Genomic DNA, 24,000 nt, shown 5'->3' on the forward strand with positions numbered 1-24,000 from the left:
AGACTGGAGACGAGGGAAGGAACTGCATCCCCTAGGGATGGCTTACACCGGAAGCCTCAGCGTGACCATCGCCCAAGGGGCATATCAACATTTGAGCTGCCTTTGCATCCATTCAAGGGCACGCTTCCTCCGTCTGGGGGGGGGGGGGTGCCCCTTCGGTGAGAGACTACGAAGTCTCCAGCGTCGGAAGTTTCTAATTCTCCCTGCCCATCCGCCACTACAGGTGGGCAACTGCAAGCTCAGGGCCAACGTGTGGCTCCACTGCCGCCGCCGCTCGTCCCCTCCAGGCCCGGGCGCCGCCGGGGGCCGAGCCCAGCAGGGCGCTCCCGGAGCTGCGCGGCGGCTGCTCGAGGAGGCCGGGCGGGCGGCCGGCCGCGAGAGGCTGTGCCCCAGTTTGCGTCCAATCAGGTTGTGCGGGCTGTGCCCCGAGCCGGGCAGCAATGCGTAAACAAACCCGCGGCAACTCCTCCGCCCCCTCCGCGCTCGCCCTGCGCCCGCCGCCCGCTCCGCTCCGCTCCTCGCGCCCGCCCGCCCGCCCGCCCGCCGGGCCGGCCCAGCCCCCGCCCCGCGCGGCTCGCACCCCCGCCGCCCCGCCCCGCCCCCGCCGGCGCGGGCTCCCTCACCTACCGCCCCACGCGCGCGCTCGCTCGCGCACCACGCGCCCCGCGCCGCCCGCCCGGATCGTGGCCTCTGGAGAGCAAGGTAAGGGCGATGTGCGCGGAGCCGGCGGCGTTTCTGCCCGGCGCGGCCCGGGGAAGTTTCTGACGTCGCTGTTTCCCGCTGGGTCGGGGAGGCCCCGGCTCCGGGCGAGCCCGGCGGGCAGGAGGGGGCGGCCCGGCTCCCGGGGGTCACAAGTTGCCCAACCTGACATTGGTGCGGGCCGGCGGGCGGCGCCACGGGACCGGGCGCGGGGCGGGCGGAGGGAGGGCCCGAGGAACTTTCTCCTCTCGGAGGGCTTCCTTCCAGCCGCGGCCGCGGCCCCGCCACCGGAGCGGCCGGCTCCCGGGCTGGAGGGAGACCATGAAATGTGTTTGAAGAAGCTGACGCAGTTGGTGACGCTCGCGGTTTCCTGACGGGGACCGGCCACAGCAGCAGCGCCTTCTCCGAGGAGGGACCCGCCGAGTCGCCGCTCCGGCTCTTCCCCCGCCGGGAAGCCGCGCTCCCGGGCGCTTCGTGCGGGGGCCGGGGGCTGGGGGCTGGGGGCGCCAACATCTGGTCCCGCGGGGGGACGGGCCCGGCAGCGCGCGTTGCTTCCGTTCTGATCCGCTCGAGTTATTATATAAGATGTCACGGAGAGGAAAGGGGCGAGCGGGAGCGCGTCGGCGAGGAGCGTCGGCCTGCCGCGCGTGGCAGGAGGGGCGGAGGCAGCCGGGCGGGGACCCACCTGTGCGCCCTCCGCGCCCCCTGCGGCGCGTGCCGGGGCGGGGGGGCCCAAAGGGGCGCAAGGACCTGCCGGCTCTCCTCCCAGACCCGGGAACTCGGGCAGCGGCCGAAAGGCGCCTTTTCTCTCGGTCTCCCGGCCTGGGTCTACACGTTGCTGGCTCCGGGCGTTTGCACTTTGAAACGTGTATTTAACATGAAGGAAGCTGCGTGTGCGGCCGTCACAGGACGCCGGGAACGTGTGGCCGCGAGCTCCCGAGCGGTGCATGAATCATCACCCCGCGGACCAGCGCCGATGATTCATGCGGGGAATGTACAGGCGCGCGTACCCGTCGCGTGCCTCTGACCCGCGGACAGCGGCCCTGCTGCAGCGGCGACGCCTGGAGGGGCGGGGCAGAGTGCATGCAAAAGCGGCGCGGGTTTATTCTTTCGCCCCGTTCACGATTTGGGGAAACTTTGGGGGTGTCAAGGTGCCCAGATTTCCCAAGGCTTGTTCCACGTTCCTGGAAGGGTTACAAGACTCCACCTGGCTGAATTAATGAGTCGGTGGAGGAGCGCTGATTCGGAGCGGGGCTGGGACCTGTCTCATTCAGTATTTGGAGGGTGTCAAATGAGGTATTGGGCTCTGAGAGAATCCTTCTAGTCATTGCCTCTCGTCAAGTACCTCTAAAATAATTAGCAACTTTAAAAGGTAGTGGCTCTTAAAAGAAAAGTAAGTGGCTCCTAAGTAGAGAAGTCCTACTTAAAGATTTAGGTGGGAGTTTGTGTGTGTGTTTTGGGTTTTTTGTTGTTGTTTTTTGAGGGTGGGTGGGTGGGTGGGTGGGGGTATTAATAGCCAGATCCTAATAGTTTGCCATTAACATGAAACTTGATCATTGTGACCTCCCTGAAAGACTAACGACTCATCCCCATCCCAATCCACCCCTGTGAGATTAAGAATAAAAATTTCTCATCACTTAGGACTTTACTTAGCAAGGCCCTCTTGATCACCTTAAGTAGCTTTATTTCCTTTTCTTAATAGTATTTCATCGCCATGTGAAATGACTTTATTTAGAGTTGTTCTTTAAATCCTGGTTCTTTGCATTAGAACGTGAGCTCCACTCTGCCAGGAATCTCTTCGCCTATTCTGTTCATTGCCATAGCTACCACCGAGCACGGGGCATGGCACATGTTAGGCGCTTAGTATTTGTTGACTAGTGAATAAATAAGTTCTTTTTTCCTGATTTCTTGGTAGGACTATCTTTGACAGTTGAAATTAAGTGCCTTTCTGGGTCAGGCTCTAAGAGGGTACCGTTCTAACTTTTTTTCATCCAATTTTTTTGATTGATTGATTTCCTCCTCTGTGCCGTGTTAACTTACAGCACAAGATGGGTTTGCACATCACCTCCTAAGATGCTGAGTCGGAAGAAAGAGAAGGCATGTGGAGCCTTGTCAAGGAGAAAGTGTGTTACTGAATAAGTCAGTGATGATGATTAAAAATATTATATGTGCTAGTTGAAAAAAGTGAGGATATTGAAATGAAATCTGCAAAGTCAAGTTCTCACAGTAGTGTATGTTTCCACTAGTATTTAAAATATTGATATTTCTATAGTCTCCTCTTCCCACTGCTTGTGCACCAACCCCAAATTTAGCTGCGGTTTGGGACGGTCCAGAGCAGGTAGAACTTATCTGCTTTGTTGTTAATATCGATAACTTAACTCCACAGAAGACTAGATAGAGTTTATTTAACATTATATTTCAAATATCTTAAGTGGATTGTAAAGAATTAAAGCTATAATAGTAAGCCAATGATATAATGGGAGAATTATTTGAATGTAATGCTTAATACTACTTCCGTAGAGGGTAAACTTGAGTAAAGTTGATTTTGTAATACATACTAAACTTGGGAGGCATAATCAGTCTACCTTAATCTTGTAGTAGTATTTTTAGAACTCAGTACTTCCCAAGTCACTTCTAAAGAAGGTTGGGCATCCAGCAGTTCCCTTCCCTTAACAGTGGCTGTGGTCACTTACAGAAGCATAATCTCAAGAGTGAGCTCAGAGATAATAGAAATGTAAAGCTGCAAAAGACCTTGAAATTGCTTGGCACAAGTCATCGCTTTTTACCAGTTGCTTTCTGAGGAAGCGAAGACACAGTGAGATGACGTGCCCAAGATGCAGGGTGGAGATGAGAACTAAGGGTTGTCCCTGAATTAGCCAGAGCTCCCGTAGGTGGGGGAGGAGTGATTTCTACCATTAGTTGATTGTTTGCCTCTTGCTTATGAACTCTCAGAGAGTAAAACTATATATTATTCAACTTTGTACCCTCCCATGTGCCGTGGACATCTAGGGGCTCAAGGAATACTTGTTGAATGTGGTAGGACAAACAGTGTATTTAAAATGGAAAGTATACTTAAGAATTGAAAACGTATCTTTTCCAAATTGAAGAGGTTTTCTGACAGAGTCACAATGTTGGCAGCAATTAACCTTAGAACTTTTTTAAAAAATATATTTTATTGATTTTTTTACAGAGAGGGAGGGAGAGGGATAGAGTTAGAAACATCGATGAGAGAGAAACATCGGTCAGCTGCCTCCTGCACACTCCCAACTGGGGATGTGCCCGCAACCAAGGTATATGCCCTTCACTGGAATCAAACCCGGGACCCTTCAGTCCGCAGGCCAACACTCTACCCACTGAGCCAAACCGGTCTGGGCTAGCCTTAGACCTTTTATAGCAATGAAGCTACTATGGAGTTTTTCATGCCTCCAGGATTTCAGATAAAATGGCTTACAACGTACAAGTGTGTGTGCTTGCTTAGCATAATCACTCGCAGGTGGAGAAACAGTAGGACAGACACCTGGTAGGTGTTGCTCTGCCACAGTGTTTAATTAGAAAAGTCTAAACTTTATAGCCAGATAGAATTGGGCCTGAAGCTCAGCTCTGGCCCTATCAGACAGGGCTGGCTCTCTCTAGCGAGTTACCTAACTTTTCTGAGCATTGTCTCATCTCTAAAGAGGATGGATGCAGTACCACTTACCCTGAAGGATTGTTGTAAGAGTGGGATAACATAGGTAAAAGTGCCTGGTGTACACTGGGCCCTTAATGAGTGGTAACAGCTATAATTATGATTTCTAACTTATGTGATCCTGGGAATAGCTTAAACTCTCAAAGCTTCAGTTTTCTTACCTAGAGAATTGGTGGTTGAGATGAGGGGGTGGGAATTAAATGATCTCTAAGATTTTTGTCCATCTCTATAGTTAAGAAACCAATAAGAATGTACAACTTTCCTGTTATTTTAGTTTAAATAAAATGATTGATATTGATCTAACAAGAGTAACTACAAAAATGGTTAGTTTCTAGGCATTCCTAAGAATTTAGCATAATTAGTTTTGGTGATATTAAGTACATTTTCATTATTTTATGTGCTATATAATGGATACAAAGTTAACTTAATATTTCAACCTCTCAGCTTACATACAAGACAGTAAAAGGAGTGTACAGTTTAATAAGTCCTGGATACCTTTTCTTTCTTTCTTTTTCTTTTTTTTTTTTTTGATACCTTTTCTGTGAAAGGCTTGTAGGGAGCATAAGAAAGGAAACCAAAGGCTGAATTACATGGAAGAACTGGTAGAGAGGCATAGCAAAAATGCTTTGTGATTTCAGAGAAGGAAAAATTGGAGAAGACTTAATTACGGAATCTTGAGCAAAGCCGTAAGGAATCGGTAGGACTTCAACTAGCAGTGATGTAAGGATCAGCCTTATTAAGACTTGAAGGATATCCAGAAATGGAGGGACAAAAACCTGGGGACAGGATAGAGGGACAGAAGGCTTCATGGCAGGGTTAGGACCATATTGTGAACATCTTGAATGCTGGGCTAAGGAGCCTGTTCAGTAGGCAGTCGCTAACCATCAAAGGTATTTAAAGTGGAGGGAACAATGTAATTAAAGCTGTGCTTTGAGAAGATTAATCTGCATCAGAGGAGCAATGGGTGGTCCCAGTTAGGAAGCTATTAAAATAGTCTCCAGAATAAAAGCAGTGAGAATCTAAATTAGGGTGGGAGTCAGGTAGGTTGGGTGTGACACTGTACAGGTAAATGCAAGAGGACTTGTTGACACATTGGATGAGGGAGAAGTCAAAGACTGAAACATAAGAGTATAACTTTGGATGGAGATGGCAGGAATTGAAATAGGAAGGGCCACTAGTGAAGTCACCGCAAATAGTGTGCAGTCAGCAATGTTTGTATAATTAATGTGATTATACGTTTGAATTTGGGTATGTTAACGTTTTGTGTCTATGGACAGTCCAGATGGATGGAAGAGCCCTGGCTGGTTTTTCTCAGTGGTTAGAGCATCAGCCCATGGACAGAAGGGTCTCTGTTTTGATTCTCAGTCAAGGGCATATACCTTGGTTTCAGGTTCAATCCCCAGCTCTAGTCGGGACGCGTGCGAGAGACAACCAATTGATTTGTCTCTTCTCACATCAGTGTTTCTCTCCCTCCACCCCTCCTCCATTTCATCTCCTCCCGCCCTTCCACTCGGTCTGAAAACCAATAGAAAAAAAAATATCTTCAGATGAGGATTTTTTTTTAAAAAAAAAAGGAGAGGAAGAGTGAAGGACATCCTTATGAAGAGGAATGGTGAAGCTCTGATGGTTCAGAGTGTGAGGGGAAGAATAAAAGACCAGCATAGGACCTTGGATATCCACTGTTTGTATGTCTAGAGGGGGAGACAGACAGAGGCTGATAGGATGCTGAGAAGAAAGAAATGAGAGGAAAACAAGGAAGAGATCAGGTTAAAAAAAAAAAAAGGTGAGGAAGGAGAATTTGGAGGAGGCTGATAGGGTAGAGGGGTTGAGATTGAAGACTGGGAAAAAGTCATTAGATTTTTCAATGAGACCATTGACAATCACCTTTGAGGTCAGGGTCAATGGGGCAGTGGAGACAAAAGTCAGCCAGGTACCTGAGGAGTGCCTGAATGGGAAGGAAATGGGGGGAGTCCGTATAAGCTATGATTGGACTGCGAAAATCTGAGAGGACAGTGACTTCAGGCACTGAAAACTTTCTTAAAAACCAAAATCATAGTGAGTCTCGAGAATGTTGTAGCTGACAGTGGAGAGGAAGGAACTGAAGACCAAGAGAAGGAGTGGGGAGGTAATTCATGCACCAGGCCCTTCGCAAGTAGGAAGGACAGGAGCAGGATAGGGTGGCCAGACATCCGGATTGCCCAGCAGTCTCGGTTCACACCTGTTATCCCAGGTTAATTATGTGGTAATATTTGGAGAAATAATGTCCATTTTTATTCTAACAGAAGACCCCTTTTTGAATAGTAAATTATTTGATGACTCTGGTCATGACACAGATAAAGTAGTTACTCATGAAAAAACAGATGTGACCTGGAAAGAAAAAAGAAGTTAAATGAAGGCAAAGAGAAACAGATTTAGAGAGGAAAGTTGAAAGCTGGGAGGGATGGAGGCTGCCTTTGAAGTGGGTTGGTTCCTTTCTGTTGGGAAAAAGAAATAATAGAGTGGACCAGTTGATTTGCTGAACATAAGTTGGGAGTGAGAGGTAAAGTTGGGAGGTGGAGGAGAGTGGGAAGGGTTTAGAATAGCTGTGGATTTGTATGTGACGGATCCAAAGGTGATGAGGGACTGACAAGTTGCTAAAAGGCCTTAGCCTTGATAGAACAGGTCTTCCCTGCACGTATGGCTTTCTCCAGCAATACTCAAAAAGTTGGACATGGAGATGGTGTGAGTATCATGGAGACTGCGAACTCCATATGGGTGCTTCAGTAATTTGGAAGGCAAGTGAAACCAGAGTGTTGATGGTCTGGGAGAATGAGCAGGAGATGTGAGATTAGAATGTGTAGTGAATGGCTGGTTTTGCAAGAACAAGGAAAAGAGAAATGGGAGAGTAGAGGGATGATTCTGAGGCTAGTGGCAAAGGGTACGAGGAACTTTCAGAGTGTCTTATCCTCATGGAGGGATCAGTTATGAGCAATTATGTAAATTCTAAGTGTGGCTGAATTTAAGGATGGTGGAATGACAAAGGCATGAAGAAGAAGGTCATTGATCCTCAGGATCTATGAGGCCAAGGTGTTAAAATGATTATATATCAATGTTAGTGCCTTTTAAACATGCTGTAATACATTTATTATTAAAGCCTTTCTGAGCTTTTAGACCATAGAATGGAAAGTACCTTAAATATAGGGAAGTTTTTCCTTCATTGAAAAGATGAGGAAGCTAACATCTGTTAAAGACTTTCTGGAAAGATTGCAACTTACCCAGATCACAGAAGCGAGGCAGAGCTGTTTCTGGGAGGAATCTGAACCTCAGTTTCATATTCCTCTGTAGGACAGTAGAAGTAATTAAGGTGCCCACTGCAGAGTCTTAGAAAGCTTCCTCGCCATGCATCTTGCCCACACCATTGTTTGTGGGCCTGGAACTCCACCGAGGAGAGTGGAGGAGTCCAGTCCATGTGTTCAGACTGCCAACCAAAGGCAGTGATGGCATTTTTGAGGAGGACCCATGAAAAGCACCAGTTCTTCCTCACCAGTCAAGGAACAGATAAGAACTCAGCCAATAGACAAAATGTTAACTTTATTATTGATGAAGGTTAGATCAGAAAGCATAGCTTGGTGTGAAGCCCAAAATAGTTTCATGCAGTGGTTCTCAACCTTCCTAATGCCGCGACCCTTTAATACAGTTCCTCATGTTGTGGTGACCCCCAACCATAACATTATTTTCGTTGCTACTTCATAACTGTAATTTTGCTACTGTTATGAATCATAATGTAAATATCTGATATGCAGGATGTATTTTCATTGTTACAAATTGAACATAATTAAAGCATAGTGATTAATCACAAAAACAATATGTGATTAATCACTATGTGATTAATTAAAAACAATATGTGATATAATTACAACAATGTAATTATATATGTGTTTTCCGATGGTCTTAGGCGACCCCTGTGAAAGGGTCGTTCGACCCCCAGGTTGAGAACCACTAATCTACAGCCTAGTCTAGACTTTGATTCTACTAGATGGAAAGTTTGAGTCTGCGGAGCAGAAATCCCCAGGTTTCTGCCTTTCACTGTCCAGGTACAGAGGAAGATTGAGGCCAAATCTCTCATGGCTGGTATATTTGATAGAAAAACTCCATCCATTTGAGAACTGAGGAACAGAGCCATGGCTGTCACACACCAACCAAACAAACTGCTTCACCTCATGGGGAAGGAGATGGTGTAGGCGCCGTGGTCGGCAAACTGCGGCTCGCCAGCCACATGCGGCTCTTTGGCCCCTTGAGTGTGGCTCTTCCTAAGCCTTAGGAGTACCCTAATTAAGTTAATAACAGTGTACCTACCTATATAGTTTAAGTTTAAAAAATTTGGCTCTCAGAAGAAATTTCAGTCGTTGTACTGTTGATATTTGGCTCTGTTGACTAAAGAGTTTGCTGACCACTGGCACCGTAGGGCAAGCAGGCAGGAGTGGATCGGGAATGTGCCTCCTTTGGAAACTGTGAGAAGGGAAAGAGGCTATCGTTCCCCTTAAACATAAAGTTAGTGACCACTCCTAAGCTTCCTGTTTGCATTTGAGTTAAGCAAACTTCTGAAGCAGCAGGTGAATTTTTATTTTAACTAGAAATGAGTGTAATGACTCAGAATGGTTAGTTAATGACTCAGATTTCATAGTCATACCCAGTGAATCGTCCCTTCCTTCCAGGGAATGTCAGGAGACTCACATATGTCATAGAAATCACCAGCTTTGATATTGTGTTGTTGAATTCAGAACTTGAAAGTTCTTTCTCCTCATAAAATATTTAAGGAGCCCTTATTGGACATGGGACGTTTGGAACCAGTCCTGATTCTGTCACTATTAGTGACCTTACTAATAGCTATTCAGTGACTTAGTTTCCTCATCTGCAGCATGGGAGAAAATAATACCTGTTCTATTTCCCAGGTATTCGTCAGGAAAGCTCTCTGCATAAATAGCCTTATGCAGAGGTATCAATATTAGCAGTGGTTCTCAACCTTCCTAATGCCGTGACCCTTTAATCAGTTCCTCACGTTGTGGTGACTCCCAACCACAAAATTATTTTCGTTGCTACTTCATAACTGTAATTTTGCTACTGTTATGAATCGTAATGTAAATATCTGATATGCAGGATGTATTTTCATTGTTCGCGACCCACAGGTTGAGAACTGCTGCCTTAAGGGATACGAGGTAAACTATGGAGTTTAAGAACTCTTTTAATTAAAGTGTTTCAAGTAAAACAACTAAGATGACTATTGAAGTTTGGTGGGACTCTTGTTCAGACATTTAAGGGTAAATCAGGGTGACTTTTCTCCTTTTATCACCATCAATGTGTCCAATAATTATGGCCAAGTGAGTTGAAAGCCCTGTGTTTTCACAACAAATGAAATCTCTGCCTTTTCATTTATTTCTGTTAACTGTTCAAAGCCTTTTTAATTGCCTGGCCAGTGTGGCTCAGTGGTTGAGCATCACCCTATTAACCGGGAGGTCATGGTTTGATTCCCAGTCAGGGCACATGCCCAGGTTGTGGGCTTAATCCCCAGTGTGGGGCATGCAGGAGGCCAATCATCATTGATCTCTCTCTCCCTCTCCCTTCCTTTCTGAAATCAATAAAAATATATTTTTAAAAATATTTTGTCTTTTTATTGTAAAATGTGACAAATATATAACTTCTAAAATGTAAATGTACAGTTCAGTGAATTATTAAAAAGTGAACATCCATGTAACTACCCACCCAGCTTAAGAAATAGAACATTTTAATCTCCCCCTCCCCTTAGGAATCGCTTTTCTTTGTTAGATACATGGTTTTCTTCTCAGGGAGGTCATGAGTAGTAGCCGGAGGCAAAAATAAGTGTTGACAGGTCCAGAATATGTGCTTTTGAGTGGAATTAGATCAAAGGTATAATATTCGTGTGTTTTTCTTACTTTTACTCTATAGTTATTTCTTGTTTTTGTAACTATGAATTTGGTGTTCAGGACAAGACAAGTCCTGGATTTTTCAGCCTTCAAGATCAAAATCTTCAGGCTAAGAGTCTTCACTTTTGTATCCTCTGGATGGGAGGGGAAAAGTTGTGATCCTTTGGATATGAGAAAAGGCCTTGTGCTTAATTATTTTTTAAATGTTCTGCCAAAGCCGGTTTGGCTCAGTGGATAGAGCGTCCGCCTGCGGACTGAAGGGTCCCAGGTTCGATTCCGGTGAAGGGCATGTACCTGGGTTGCGGGCACATCCCCAGTGGGAGATGTGCAGGAGGCAGCTGATCGATGTTTCTCTCTCATCGATGTTTCTAGCTCTCTATCTCTCTCCCTTCCTCTCTGTAAAAAATCAATAAAATATATTTTTTTTTAAAAAATAAATAAATAAATGTTCTGATCATCTCTCCTTTGCCTATTCTTGGAAGCAAAACAGCTAAGACTCTAATATTGATGATGACTTTGTGCAGGAGTCAGATGCCTTCCGTGAAAGTACTTGAGCACTATCAAGGCCACCACCGACTAGATATGAAGTGGCAAGAAAGGAGTCAAGGAAAACAGCTTTATTGCATGAAAATCTGCATTTTCTTTATTTATAATCTAATGTTCTAAATTCTACCACCTTTTAAAACTAAAAGGGTTAGTGAATCAAGTCTTTTGGGGCATCCAGAAAAAGGTTTTCCTGATACATGTTTTATATTAAAAAAGAAAATGACAAACATTGAAATAATTGGGAAAGTATCTTAGCTAACCTGATGTGTTTATAAAAACAGAAAAATTACGCGTGTTTAAAAAATTGGCGAAGGCTCATCTTTTGGGGCAGTTTCTATGGTTGTAAGATTTAGTTACAGGGACTTTAGATTAGAATTTGGTGGACTGAACATGTGTTTACTGTCAGTCCATCCCGAAACACCACTATAGAAATGGTGAACCCGAGAAGAGGCAACAGCAGATGGGAGATGCCAACCAATTTTTGGAGGATGCAAAGCAAAGAGACCTGGGGCAGCTGACTTAGTGTAGTAAAGAACGTTGATACTTAAAGAAGGAGGGTGGGAGTGGATACTGGGAAGACACAGCCAGTTTAATTCCCTCCCCCTCCCCCCCCCCCCCATCTCAGAAAGGCTCTGGAGTTAGAGGCTTTGAAGTGGGGCATAAGGCTGACAATAAGGAATTGATTGAAAGTCTGTAAGTGGAACCGCACCCTCAGTTAACTTTCCCCATCGCATATGAAGGTGAAGTCCTTGCCAGAGACGGGACATTTTTTTCTCTGGAGAAACTGAAGTATATGAACGGTATCCCATTCATTTAGGGATACCAGGCAACAAAGAGAGGATGGGTGAAATGCTCAACTGAAAACAGGAACTTAATGAACTTATATGTATACCAAACAGTGAGACCCTATGCTCTTTTCACCCATCCTGATATTAGGATAGCTAAGTAATTACCTACCCAGGCAGGATATTAAAGGATTCCTCTCTGGATAAAACGAAGACCCCTAGAGAAAAGTCCTGTAGATACTGACACAATAACAAAACTGACTTACTACCCATTCTTCCTATAGTGAGCCCGCTAGTCAACAACTCTACTCCTATTCCATGAACATGGAACTCGCAAAGAGTTTTTTAGTGTCTTACTCTTAAATACAAATAGATAGCCAATGAATATGAGACATATAAAGAAAGCATTCCATTTTTTAAAAAGACAGAAATCAGAACAAATGAGAAAAAAATCATGGTGGAAACAGACTGCAACCTGCATGTAATTAATGCAATAAGACAGGGCTGTAAAAAAGTAATAAGAGAATAACAGTCTGGGAAATTAAAAGTAACATGACAAAAAAATAATTGGAAGGACCAGAAAATAAAGTAGAAATAAAAACAAAAAGAAAAAGGCGAGAAAACAATAGAATTAGATTATCAGTTTAGCAAGGAGTATATCATACTATAAGACTTCCTGAAAGAAACTACAGGGAAAAGTAGATGAAATACCAAAGAAGTAATGCAAGAATTTTCCTACAACTGGAGGACATACATTTGTAGGTTAAAAGGATTCACAAAGTAGCCAGGAGAATGAAAAAAGATCCACACCACCAATGTATAAGACATACCATTGCAAAATTTCAAGATACAAGGTAAATGGGAATATCCTAAATCCTGTCAGGGGTGTGGGGAAGATGGAAACTCCAGATCACATGCAAAAATATTGGAAATTGAAATGGTACCAGATTTCTTAACACTGGAACCTGAGGACAACGGATTAATTCCTTCAGAATCCCAAGGGAAATCATTTGCAACCTAGAATTTTCAACACAATTTATCAATTGGAAGATAGAAACAAGACAGTTTGAGGGCATGAAAGGTTTCAAAATTTATCTTTATGCATCATTTTGCAGGAAACCACCAAATGGTATATTTTACCAAAATGTGGGCATAAACCAAGAAAGAATAATAAATTTGATTCTGGAAACAGGGAGTCAAACATAGGAAAAAAGCGAAAGAAAATTTTAGGATGACAGCAAAGAGAAATTTCAAGGTGATGGTAGCGCAGCAGTCCTAGAGAGAAGCCAGTCCAGATCAGAATAGGGGAAGATCCGCCAGGAGTTTCCAGATGAAAACAAAAACAAAACTGATTGACAATCTGATCCATTTGACCAAGCCCTTCAGAGGGGCTTTCCAGTTCCTTGTGAGCATTTGGGATAAATTATTGATCCAGAAAACCTAGTAAATTAAAAAAAGATGATTATAAATTCTAGAAAAACAATAGCACAAGAAAAGACATATAGAATGAGGTTGGAGTCACAGATAATATGTACATAGGTCATAGTATAAATTACTACTGTACTACAGTAGTGGACTAAGTTGCTATAATAGAGACTCCATGGAACCCAGATTCCTTCCATCTCGCTGCTCTGCCATCCTCTGAGACACTGTCCTGATCTGCTTGGCTAAAAGCTGGTGGTAGCATGTCTGTGTTCCAGCTCATAAGATGAGGATAGAACAATGAGGGGCAAAGGTTTAAGGCCCATGCCTGTAAGTGGTACACATCACTTTCACTCATATTCCAGTGGCAAAAATGTAACGATAAGGCCACACTTAGGGACGATATTCAAAATGTTCAACATATGGTAACCCAGACACTGACCAGTCCTAACACAGGTCTGCTATAGAGCAGGAGTGTTTGGGTACATATGCGCAATGGAATACTACTCAGCCATAAAAAAGAAGGAAATCTTTTGTGACAGCATGGATGGGCCTAAAGGGTATTATGCTGAGTAAAAGAAGCCAGAGAAAGGCAAATACCATAAGATTTCATTTATATGTGGAATCTAAAGAACAATATAAATGAGCAAACAGAAACTGACTCATAGATACAGAGGACAGACTGACAGTGAGTGGGCTGGGTGAAAAAGGTAAAGGGATTAAGTAGTATAGATTGGTAGTTACAGAACAGTCACAGAGTTGTAGATTCCAGCACAAGGAACCTATAATAATAAAAGTGTAATATGCTAATTAGACTGGACAGCTGAACAACCTTCCGGACGTCATTCTGGACATCCTTCTAGATGAAGCCGCGGTGGCGGGAGCTGAGGAAGAGGTGGTTAGGGGTGGTCAGGCAGGCAGGCAGAGTGGTTAGGGGCAATCAGGCAGGCAGGCGAGCAGTTAGGGGCATCAGGCAGGCAGGCAAGCAATTAGGCGCATCAGGCAGGCAGACACGTGGTTAGGGGTGATCAGGCAGGCAGGTAAGCGAGCAGTTAAGAGCCAGCAGTCCCAGATTGCGAGAGGATGCAAGACGGGCTGAGGGAACTGCCCCCTCATGCACGAATTTCGTGCATCAGGCTTCTATTATCCTATATAATAAAAGGCTAATATTATCCTATATAATAAAAGGCTAATATCGACCGAATGGTGGAACAACGCGCACTGACCACTAGAGGGCAGACACTCAACGCAGGAGTTGCCCCCAGGTGGTCAGTGCGCTCCCACAGGGGGAGTGCGACTCAGCCAGAAGCCCTGAGCCGTGCTCACAGCTGGGGAGTGCCAGCAGCAGTGGTGGGAGCCTCTCCATTGGGGAGCAGGCCTAAGCCGTCAGTCAGACATCCCCCGAGTGTTCCTGGACTGCGAGAGGGCACAGGCACTGGGCCTCTAGTAGTTAATCATAGGGGGCCAGGTGGGTCCTTGAAGCATTGGTAGACCACTCTGTAAAATACATGACTTTCTAACCACTTTGCTGTATATCTGAAATGAATACAGGATAATATTGAGTGTAAACTGTAATTGAAAAATAAAAATTAATTAAACTAATTAATTTTAAAAAAGAAAAGAGTGCTCTGGAAGCTCCTTGCTGTATCAAACGTTAGCCCTTTGTTTGCCAGATTATGGCAAATAGGGATAGAAAAGGGTCCCTAAGAGGGTTTGAGAGCAGCTTGAACAGTAGCCATTTACTAGCCAGTGTGGAAGTATTTTAATAACAAATAGTACAACAGCCCTGGAACATACAGACTGAATATCAACCCTGACCATTTGTGACTGCAGGAGAGGCTGGGGAAAAATGGTGATATAACTGTGTGCGGCGACTGGAAGAGAATAAGCTGGTGCATAACAGGGCATCAGCAGTTATATGAGTTACAAAATTAAAGTTGAAAAGTAATAAATCAAAAACTACCAGTAATATATTATTTAGGAATATATAATTAAATATCAAATGAGATAGCTAAATGTTTTTTTAAGTAGTTTGCCTTTGGGAAGTGGGTTCGGGGGTGAGTGGAGAGGTGATGTGGGCTACTGCTGTGTTTTCATTTTAAGCCTGGTAGTACTGTTTGAGTTTTTAAATAATTTGCATGGGTCATGTTGATAAAAATAAAATGAATGAGAAAAAAAAGTAAGGCAGTGCTAGAAAGTGGATTAGGGCAGCGGTCTAAGGAAACCTTTAGAGCAGCAGTTCCCAACCAGTGGTCCGCTGACCACTGGTTGTCCGTGAGGTCCAAAAGGTTGGTGACCGTTGGATTAGGGAATGATTTTGAATGGATCCAGAGCTTTAAAAAGTGAGGATCCTTCCTCAGAACTGTGATTCCAGCCCTCAAATGATTCTGAGACAGAGTGAGGGCTAGAATCACAGTTGTGAGGAGGATTCTAACTTCGAAACAACATTTTTAACTTTTAATGTATGCTTTTTAAAAATTCAGATGATTTCCTCCATCCCAAGATTCTGACTTAACTTGGTTTTCATTAGGTCCCCAAAGGAATCAGTAATTTTTAAAAGAACCCCAGCTGTTTCTGATGTATAGGTAGGGCTAGCTACTAGCCCAGTGGTTAGTTTCTGCTATTCTTAAATGTTTCTTGTATTCTTCCTAGCCTCTCTCATGCTTCTGCTTCAAGTCAGATCTTCTCTCTCAATTCTGAACTAATAATGGTCTCTTTGGGGGCAGAAGAGTAGGAGGAGAGAGAGGCAGAGGTCATTGGGGTGACCATGACTAATGAGAATGGCTGTGCTGAGAGCCAATATTTGTTTCCTTCTATTTTTCAGAAGCTACGTTAATTGATGACCTTGTCTTGAATTTCTGATGGAGCAATTTAAAGCTCAAGTTCAAGTAAATTTGAATTTAATAACATTATTCTATGTCTTTGTCTTCAGTGTTGTTTCTTGGGACTAAATCAGCTGCACCCTCAGATTGCCCTCAAGTTCTTTCACCTCCAGTTTTGGCCCTGGTGCTCCGGTCTACTAGATGTTCATCAATAACAGCATTTTGGTTTTGCACCTGGGATCGCTAGCAGTTTTCATAGTTCCCTCATTTTCTGTGAGGCAATTCTTAGCAAAATTGATTAGCAAGAAAGAATATTAGAATTACATATGTACCAACGTTAGACATCTTATTATATTGTCCTTTGACTAGAGATTTTGTACACGTAAAAGAAAAAATGGCTGTTGTATGGATGAGAGAAATATTTAAGACCTCAGAAAAAACTGTTGTTGTTTTTTTAATCTAACTTCAGATTTTTAAAAACATCAATAATTACAGGTATACTTAAAGTTTCTTTTGTACTTTTTCTGGGCCCATTTCCTGCTTCCCTAAACCCGTGGTTGGCAAACTGCGGCTCGCGAGCCACATGCGGCTCTTTGGCCCCTTGAATGTGGCTCTTCCTAAGCCTTAGGAGTACCCTAATTAAGTTAATAACAGTGTACCTACCTATATAGTTTAAGTTTAAAAAATTTGGCTCTCAAAAGAAATTTCAGTCATTGTACTGTTGATATTTGGCTCTGTTGACTAATGAGTTTGGCGACCACTGCCCTAGACTCATCGGTTCTCATGAATGGGGTGTATCTGTGATCTCCTTGTGACAGTTACACATCAAGCCAGTGCCCTGCTCCAGACCGTGATAGCACTGGCCTCTAGCCTTCTGTCCAGTATGTAGGGAGCTGTCCTGACAGTTCCTGAGGAATTACTTTACACCTAGTACAAGTATACAGCCAGGCCAAAGTGAGATCTTTAAGGTGAGGGATTGATTCATGTATCAGTAAGTCTTATTTAGAGCTTGCCCACTTGGCTGATTCTTCCAGGCCAGTGCTTCTCACTTGAATGTGCACGTGCATCACTAGGGATGGCATTACATGGCAGACTCCAATTCATTCATCTCGGGGGGGGGGGGGGGGGGGGCTGAGATTCTGCATTTCTATGAGTTCCCACAAGATGCTGCTGGTCCACAGATCACACTTAGGGAAGCAAGGGTCTAGCTAATAGTTTTCAACCTTGGTTGCTCTTTAGCAAGAACCATCAGTAATATATTATTGAGAACCATCCCTAGTGTTTCTGACTTAATTGATCTAGTGTGGGGCCCAGACATAATATATACAAGTATGTATCTGTGTGTGTGTGTGCATATTTTTTTTAACTCCCCAATTGACACCAGTGTGCAAATAGGACTGAGAGTCACTGTTACGAGCTCTGTACAGTTTTGCTGTGACTCAGAGGTAAAGCTCTCATGTGGGTTTTGTAGCAACCTGGGAAGCATCCAGAAGGTATGAATGAATCCACCTGCTTTATGATATGAATCCATCTGCTTTATGGGTTGCTGGGTTCCTGGAGATGCGGTGGAGGTGGCTATCAGAGGGGGCATACCTAAGAAGAAAAACTGGCCTTTCCATTTAAATCCAGGTGCCATCTGATACAGGAAGGATAGTTGAAGTGATGAGTAAAATACAAAGTTGGTATCTCTTTATTCAAGGGATCCTTCTGTTTCCTTTATCCTTTTAGTAAAAGATCATGGAAAAAATATGTTATAAACTTTGATGCTTTGTTTTTTCTTCAGAGAAGACTGTAAATTTACTTCTTACTATCCCTACACATTTCCTTTGGGGTCCTAATTTGTCCTAAAAAGTTGAGTGACTTGCCATCTTGATGAAGGGGCTGTTTATTCTCAGGAGCTTCCAATGCTAATGACAGATTGATGATTTGATTTTCTCAAAAATCATAGGTCTTAGCTCAGTTCGAAGGTTAATTGTTTTGTTATTATTACAAAGATGTTCCTAGAAGCAGATAATACAATGTTATGTATATTAAAATTGTTAATTACAATTTTTTGGAGGCAGTAAACTTTCAAACTAGCAGATTAAAATTAAATATAATTATGCTGCTAAGAAATTGGAATCCTCTCCTACATCTCCTCACCATTCAATGATAAAATAGGCCTTTGATTTTATTTTCTTAAAATTATCTTGTCTCCCTCATGGCCACTGACTTCAGTTAATTCTCATTCACGTTAATTTCCTCAATGGACCTCACTCCCGCCAGTCTTGCCCTTTACAGTCCTTCTGCCAGAGTCCTCTCTGGTCTCCATGGTCCTCTGTGCCTGAGGGTAAAGTTCAAATCTCCAGGCTGTCATCTAGAGCCTTCTGACCTGGCCCTACCTTTTCTCCACTCTGTCACCTGTCACTTCCCTACATTGCAGTTTATTCACTTCTTGGCTGAGGACTGGGGAGGAAGTACTGGAGGCTTTATAGGAAGATAAAGGCATGAAAGAGTGGTTTAGGTGAGTGGGAGGGTAAGTAGCTCAAGGACATGAAGTGTGCTACTGGTGGCAGTGAAGGTCCCCTGAGGTAGGTGTTGGGCATAAAGTGAGACCACCTGGCCATTGGTTGCAGGGATACAGGTGTGGAGGAGGTGGAGCCGGCATGCTGTCAGCTGCCTGACTAAGCCATTTCACATTTGTCTCTGCTTTTGTACATGCTGGGTCCTCCATCTAAATCACATTCCTTATCTTCTTTGCCTGGAAAAATCCTTCTCTTCCCTTAAGAAGCCCTGTTGATAATTTTCTTCTCTTTCCAAATAGTCTTGTCACCTCCATGGAATTTGGTCATCTCCCTCCATTCTGTCCCCATTGTTCCATTAACCAGCCACTATGATTGCACTGACCATTGCTGCGGCAAGTGTCCATTCATTGCTGTCTCTGTAGACTGTGAATTCAGCAAGGGCAGGGGTGTGATCTTTTAGTCCCCCCGTTCATAACACAGCCCCTGGCATGGAGTACGCACTTATAATAAACGCTGGGTGAGTCAATAGAGGATTTCTCTGTGTTGAGAATCTGTTCTTACTTGAATAAGGGTCATCTTAAAAGTGAATTCAACTTAGTAGTATGTGGTGGGAAAATTTTTAGGGCTTTAATTTTTAGTCTGATCTACCCCTACCAAATATCCAAGTTAGATCTTTCCAAATATGCACATATATGTGTATGTGTGCATATGCACATACATATATATCTACATGAAAGTGGAAGAAAGAGAGATCAGAGAGTATGACTATTAAATGTCTGGAATAGCAAACTTCATAGAGGCCTGCACAGTGCCCACGGTTCATCTGTTCTTCAGGCGGGCCTCTTCGCCTGGTAGGAGACAGGTTAAAACCTAAGACACGCATGAGCCAGTATTGAACACATCTATATTTCCAAGTTGTATTGAAGTTAGCAGTATCAAAATGTAGTTTTCAAAAGGTGTTTCCCAATCATGTAGAGACATACAGAGATTTTAACTGCCAAAACAATTTCATATAGTTGACAAATGAATAAATCCCAGAGAGAAATTCAGGGTACCTTTTTTTCTGAGGTAATGATTTTTCCGTAGGCGTGAAGGGGACTTGGGTTCTGTCGTGATGTGTCATTAAAAGGCTGTTGTGTCAGACAATGTTCCCACCTCTCTAAGCTTTAGTTTCCCCATGTATAAAATACGAAGTTTGGTCTAAATTATTACCAAGGTCATTTTGAATCATCTGTGATTCTGGAAAGTTATGAAACACAGCCGGTAACCATGGTGAGGAAAGTTGATTGGTGACTCCAAAAATAGACTTATTTTCTCCCTCTGCCTAACATTGATGCTCTCCCATTGAGTAAATCATTCCGTGTGTGTTGCCTTCATAAACCAATCTCTTTTTTTTTCCATAATGAAGAGTTATCAAAAGTGAATGAAAGATTGCCTTAAATACCAAATAAACAAGCTCTTGTTTTAAATAGAGATCTGAATTATTGTGCACCTTTGCATTCCTGTTGTAGGTATTCAGAAGGCAGAAAGTGGTGATTTAGAAACTATTCTGCATCAGTTCCTGCTAGTTTCTGTGAGAACCCTATTGAAAATATGCCTTATTTATTTTTCCCTTAAAATATGCTTTTCTTCATTTTTGCCTTCCTGCTGGCAACAAGTCCACATCTGTAAATACAGATTTTTGTCACGATCCTTAAGTAACAGTTGTTGTTTTCTGACTAGCTGTGTGATATTAGACAAGTCACTTACCCTCTCTAAGCTTCAGTTTCTTTCTGTATGATGTTGGGATTTGATTTCTAAACTGCCTTGGGCTCCAAAATTATTTTATTATTTTTCTTTATAATGTTGTCATCCTCTATCCAGCCCTAAAGTGACTGATGGCAATCAGTAATCTTAAACCTCAGCTAATCTCTATTTCTTCTCCTGGTATTTCCTCAAACCAGTATGGACAGTTTTCCCGCTCCACAGGCATTTGTAGAGATTTTTTAAAAGCTTGTGTGACAGTTTTATTCCATTTATTTTTCTGTACATTTTGAGACCAGATCAACTCAACAACTCAACTTATTTTACTTGTATCGCTGGATAATAACATAAAATAAATTGTTCTCATTTTTGTAGAAATAATAAACATTTTTTTCCAGCATGCATTGCTCTGAGTCTTTATTAAGGAGAATTATGATTAATAGGTACTATTGATCTTAGTTATGGGGCATATTAAAATATCAGGTCTTTGGTATTTATCCATATTCCTCATCATCAATCAGGAATCTGTTTAAATTAGTGTTTTCAAACTGTTGAAACTAAAAAAAAAAAATATGTGGAAACAGGGTTAGAGAATGTTCTAGGATAGGTTAAGTTTATCTGTTTATTCAAGAAATACTCTTTGAGTGTCTACTGGGTAGTCATTGGATTACCAGTGAACAAAGCTCCTTGAATGTAATGGAGTTATTTTCTCTCAGGGGAAGACAATAATAAACATTAGTTATATGGTTTGTTATAAGATGGTAAGAGCTATTAGAAAAATGGAAAAGTCAATCAGGAAAAGGGGAGTGAAAGGTGGGTGTGGAGTGGAGAGCTGGGTTGCAGAGGAAATACCATGGTCAGGGAAGTAGGTGAGGTGGGCAGAAAGGCCCCTGAAGATGCCCATGCCCTAATCCCTGAACCTGTAAATCAAATTCCATGGTGAAAGGGACTTTACAGCTTTAATTAAAGTTACAGACCTTAAAATATGTGGATCATCGTGGATTATTCTGGTGGTCCAATCTAATCAGTGAACCCTTAAAAGTAGGGTAGTGGTTTGAGTCAGAGAGATGTGGCTGAAGTTGAAGTGATTCAAAATATGGGAGAGGCTCAACCTACCAATACTGAAGTGGGTGGGTGGGACATGAGGAAAGCATGGGAAGAAAGCAAAGACCAACCTCTGACTGATAGCCAGCAAGGAAACAGGACTTGTCCTGCAAGAAACTGAATCTAGCCAACAACCTAATGAGCCTGGCAGCAGATTTATCCCCAGAACCTCCAAACAGGAATGCAGGCCTACTGACACCTTGATTTTGGCCTTTTAGACTCTGAGCCATGGACCAGCTAAGCTATGCTGTACCTAGACTTCCGATCTACAGAGCTTTGAGATAACATGGCTGTTGTTACAAGTCCTTGAATCTGTAGTAATTGCTCACGGCAATAATAGAAAGCTAACACAGGGATGAGGACATGAGCCAAGGGTGTTGGGGAAGAGTATTCCATGCAGACAGAACGAGGAGATCCAAGTCCTAAAGTGAGGTCCGCCTGGACTGTTAGAGGGACCGTGTGTGGCCACTGTGGCTAGAGTGGAGAGAGCAAGGGGACATGCAGCAGGAGATGAGGTCAGAAAGGCAATTTGGGTGGAGAGTAGAGACCACAGAGGTCTTTGGCTTTTATTCCAAATGAGCTCAGGAGACATTGCAGCGTTTTGATCAGAAAAGCATTATCATTTGACTTAATTTTTTAAAGGGGCATGCTGGCTGTTCTGTAAACAGACTGTAGAGGGGAAACTGGAAGACCAATTAGGAAGGGACAGCAGAAATTCTACTCTAGATGGTGGTGGCTTAGACCAGTAGCAGTGGAGATGATGAGAAATTGTCCGATTCGCAATCTATTTTGAAGACCAAGTCTGTCTCTTTGTGACTTTAATGTGGAATGTGAGAGAGAGGGGAGTCGAAGATGATCTACAGTCTGGGGCCTGAACAGCTAGGAAGATGAAGTTGCCATCAACTGAAATGTGGAGAGCTGTGGGTGGAGGAGATCAGGGTAGAGGGGAGAATTGGAGTTAAATTTGGACATACCAGGGATGAGGTGTCTGTGAGACATCCCTTTGGAGATGCAGAGTATGGTAAGTAGAATTATAGCCCCCAAATTCCCAGAACCCATGAATAGGCAGCAAGAGGGATTTGCAGATGTGATTAAATTAGGGACCTTAAGATGGAGAGATTACCCTGGATTATCTGGGTGGGCCCCATATAAACCACCTGAATCCTTAAAAGGGAAGAAGCTTTCCAGCACTGGCCAGAGGGAAGTACAGCTCTGGGAGAATTGTCAGAGGGATACAGCATCGCCGGCTTGGGAGGTAGAGGATGAGGCCCTGGGCCCAGGAATGCAGGTGGCTTCTAGAAGAGAGGCATGGCAAAGAAAGGAATCCTCTCCTAGGCTCTCAAGAAAGAAACACAGCCCTGCCAACATCTGCGTTTAGCAGTGAGACCCATGTCTGACCCGCAGGACTTTAAGGTAATAAATTTGCATTGCCTTAAGCCAGCCATTTTCAGCTGCTGTGCGTGCCACAAGAGGCACACTGGTGTGCCACAGAAATTTTTGAAACATTTAATACCTGACTATTTAGTCAGGGGCACTGACCTCTTTTACCTTAGATTGTCAAATAAAAAAAACACACCAACAAACGACAACTAACACAACAATAGCCATCTAATTTGAATGAATAAAAATTATACCTATTTTTTGTGTCAGATTGGCAAAAAATACATGTTTCGCTGTGCCGCAGAATTTTAGCAATTAGTGTGTGTGCCATGAGATGAAAAAGGTTGGAAATCACTGTGTTAAGCCATTAAATTTGTGAAAATTTATTACAACAGCCATAGAAAACTAACACAGTGTAGGCGGTTGGAGATAAGTCTGGAGGTGAGGAGAGAGAGATGGATGTTGAAAGCATAGAGTTGGCATTTAAAGCCAAGGGACTGAATGAGATCAGCAATAGAGTGAGTAGAGATAGAGAAGAGGACAGAGCATTGACCCATTTGGCAGTCAACATCAAGAGGTTAGGCAGACAGGAGGAAATAGCAGAGCACCTCAGGAGTGATCAGGCGAGGAGGTCTGGGCGAACGAAGAGAGGGCGATGCCCTGGAAGGCACGTGAGGAAAGCAGATCAAGGAAGAGAGAGTGATTGCTTGTGACAAATGCTGCTAATGAGTTAAGTAAGATGCACCCAGAAGGCACCTCTGAGAGTCGTCTAGGTCAGTGATTTTCAAAGGGGATTCTCCATCCTGATAAAGAGGGAACCAGAGTAGTTTGCAAATGCTTCCTTCCTCCTCCCCGACCTCTTCCCTCCTGCCTGGAGAATGGCCAGACTGTAGCCAGACTGTGAAATCCTATTCATTCTAAATCTCACTTCTGAGCATTTTGAAGACACTGTTGTTCAATATGTGTTTAATGAATGAATTCCATAAATGCAGTACCTCCCAAACTGCTGGTGCTTCTGTGATTTCCCCTGCATCAGGCATCCAGTTTTAGAAATTAGAAACATGTTTAGTTTTAGGACCTCTCCTGGTGCCTGAAAGAGATCATAAGTAGGTATTCGTGGTTTTGGCTTCAACGTTGATTTAAGCACAGACCTTCCGAGGAAGTAGGAACATTCTTCTCCTTGTCTGGATTCATATTGCCATTTAGAAGAGAATTATTCAGGCCCATCAGTGTGGCTCAATGGTGGAGTGTTGACCTATGAACCAGGAGGTCAACGGTTCAATTTTCCCGGGTTGTGGGCTCTGCTCCATCCCCAGTGGGGGTCATGCAGGAGGCAGCTAATCAATAATTCTCTCTTATCATTGATGTTTCTAGCTCTCTCCCTCTCCC

General features: G+C 43.5%; 1 protein-coding gene across 3 annotated transcripts in view; it reads left to right on the forward strand.

The window, feature by feature from the left end:
- Positions 1 to 603: 603 nt before the first annotated feature.
- Positions 604 to 24,000, forward strand: part of PCGF5 (polycomb group ring finger 5) — a 105,255-nt gene continuing 81,858 nt past the window's right edge. Inside the window, exon 1 of one of the 3 annotated variants that reach the window (XM_081104319.1) lies at positions 604 to 702. The gene's annotated coding sequence lies outside the window, so the exon portion shown is untranslated. The remainder of the gene's footprint in view (positions 703 to 24,000) is intronic. The other 2 variants (XM_081104315.1, XM_081104318.1) reach the window with 2 other exon arrangements.

The sequence above is a fragment of the Myotis nattereri genome, assembly GCF_964212035.1.
Source record: "Myotis nattereri genome assembly, chromosome: 13".
NCBI classification, from domain to species: Eukaryota; Metazoa; Chordata; class Mammalia; order Chiroptera; family Vespertilionidae; genus Myotis; species Myotis nattereri.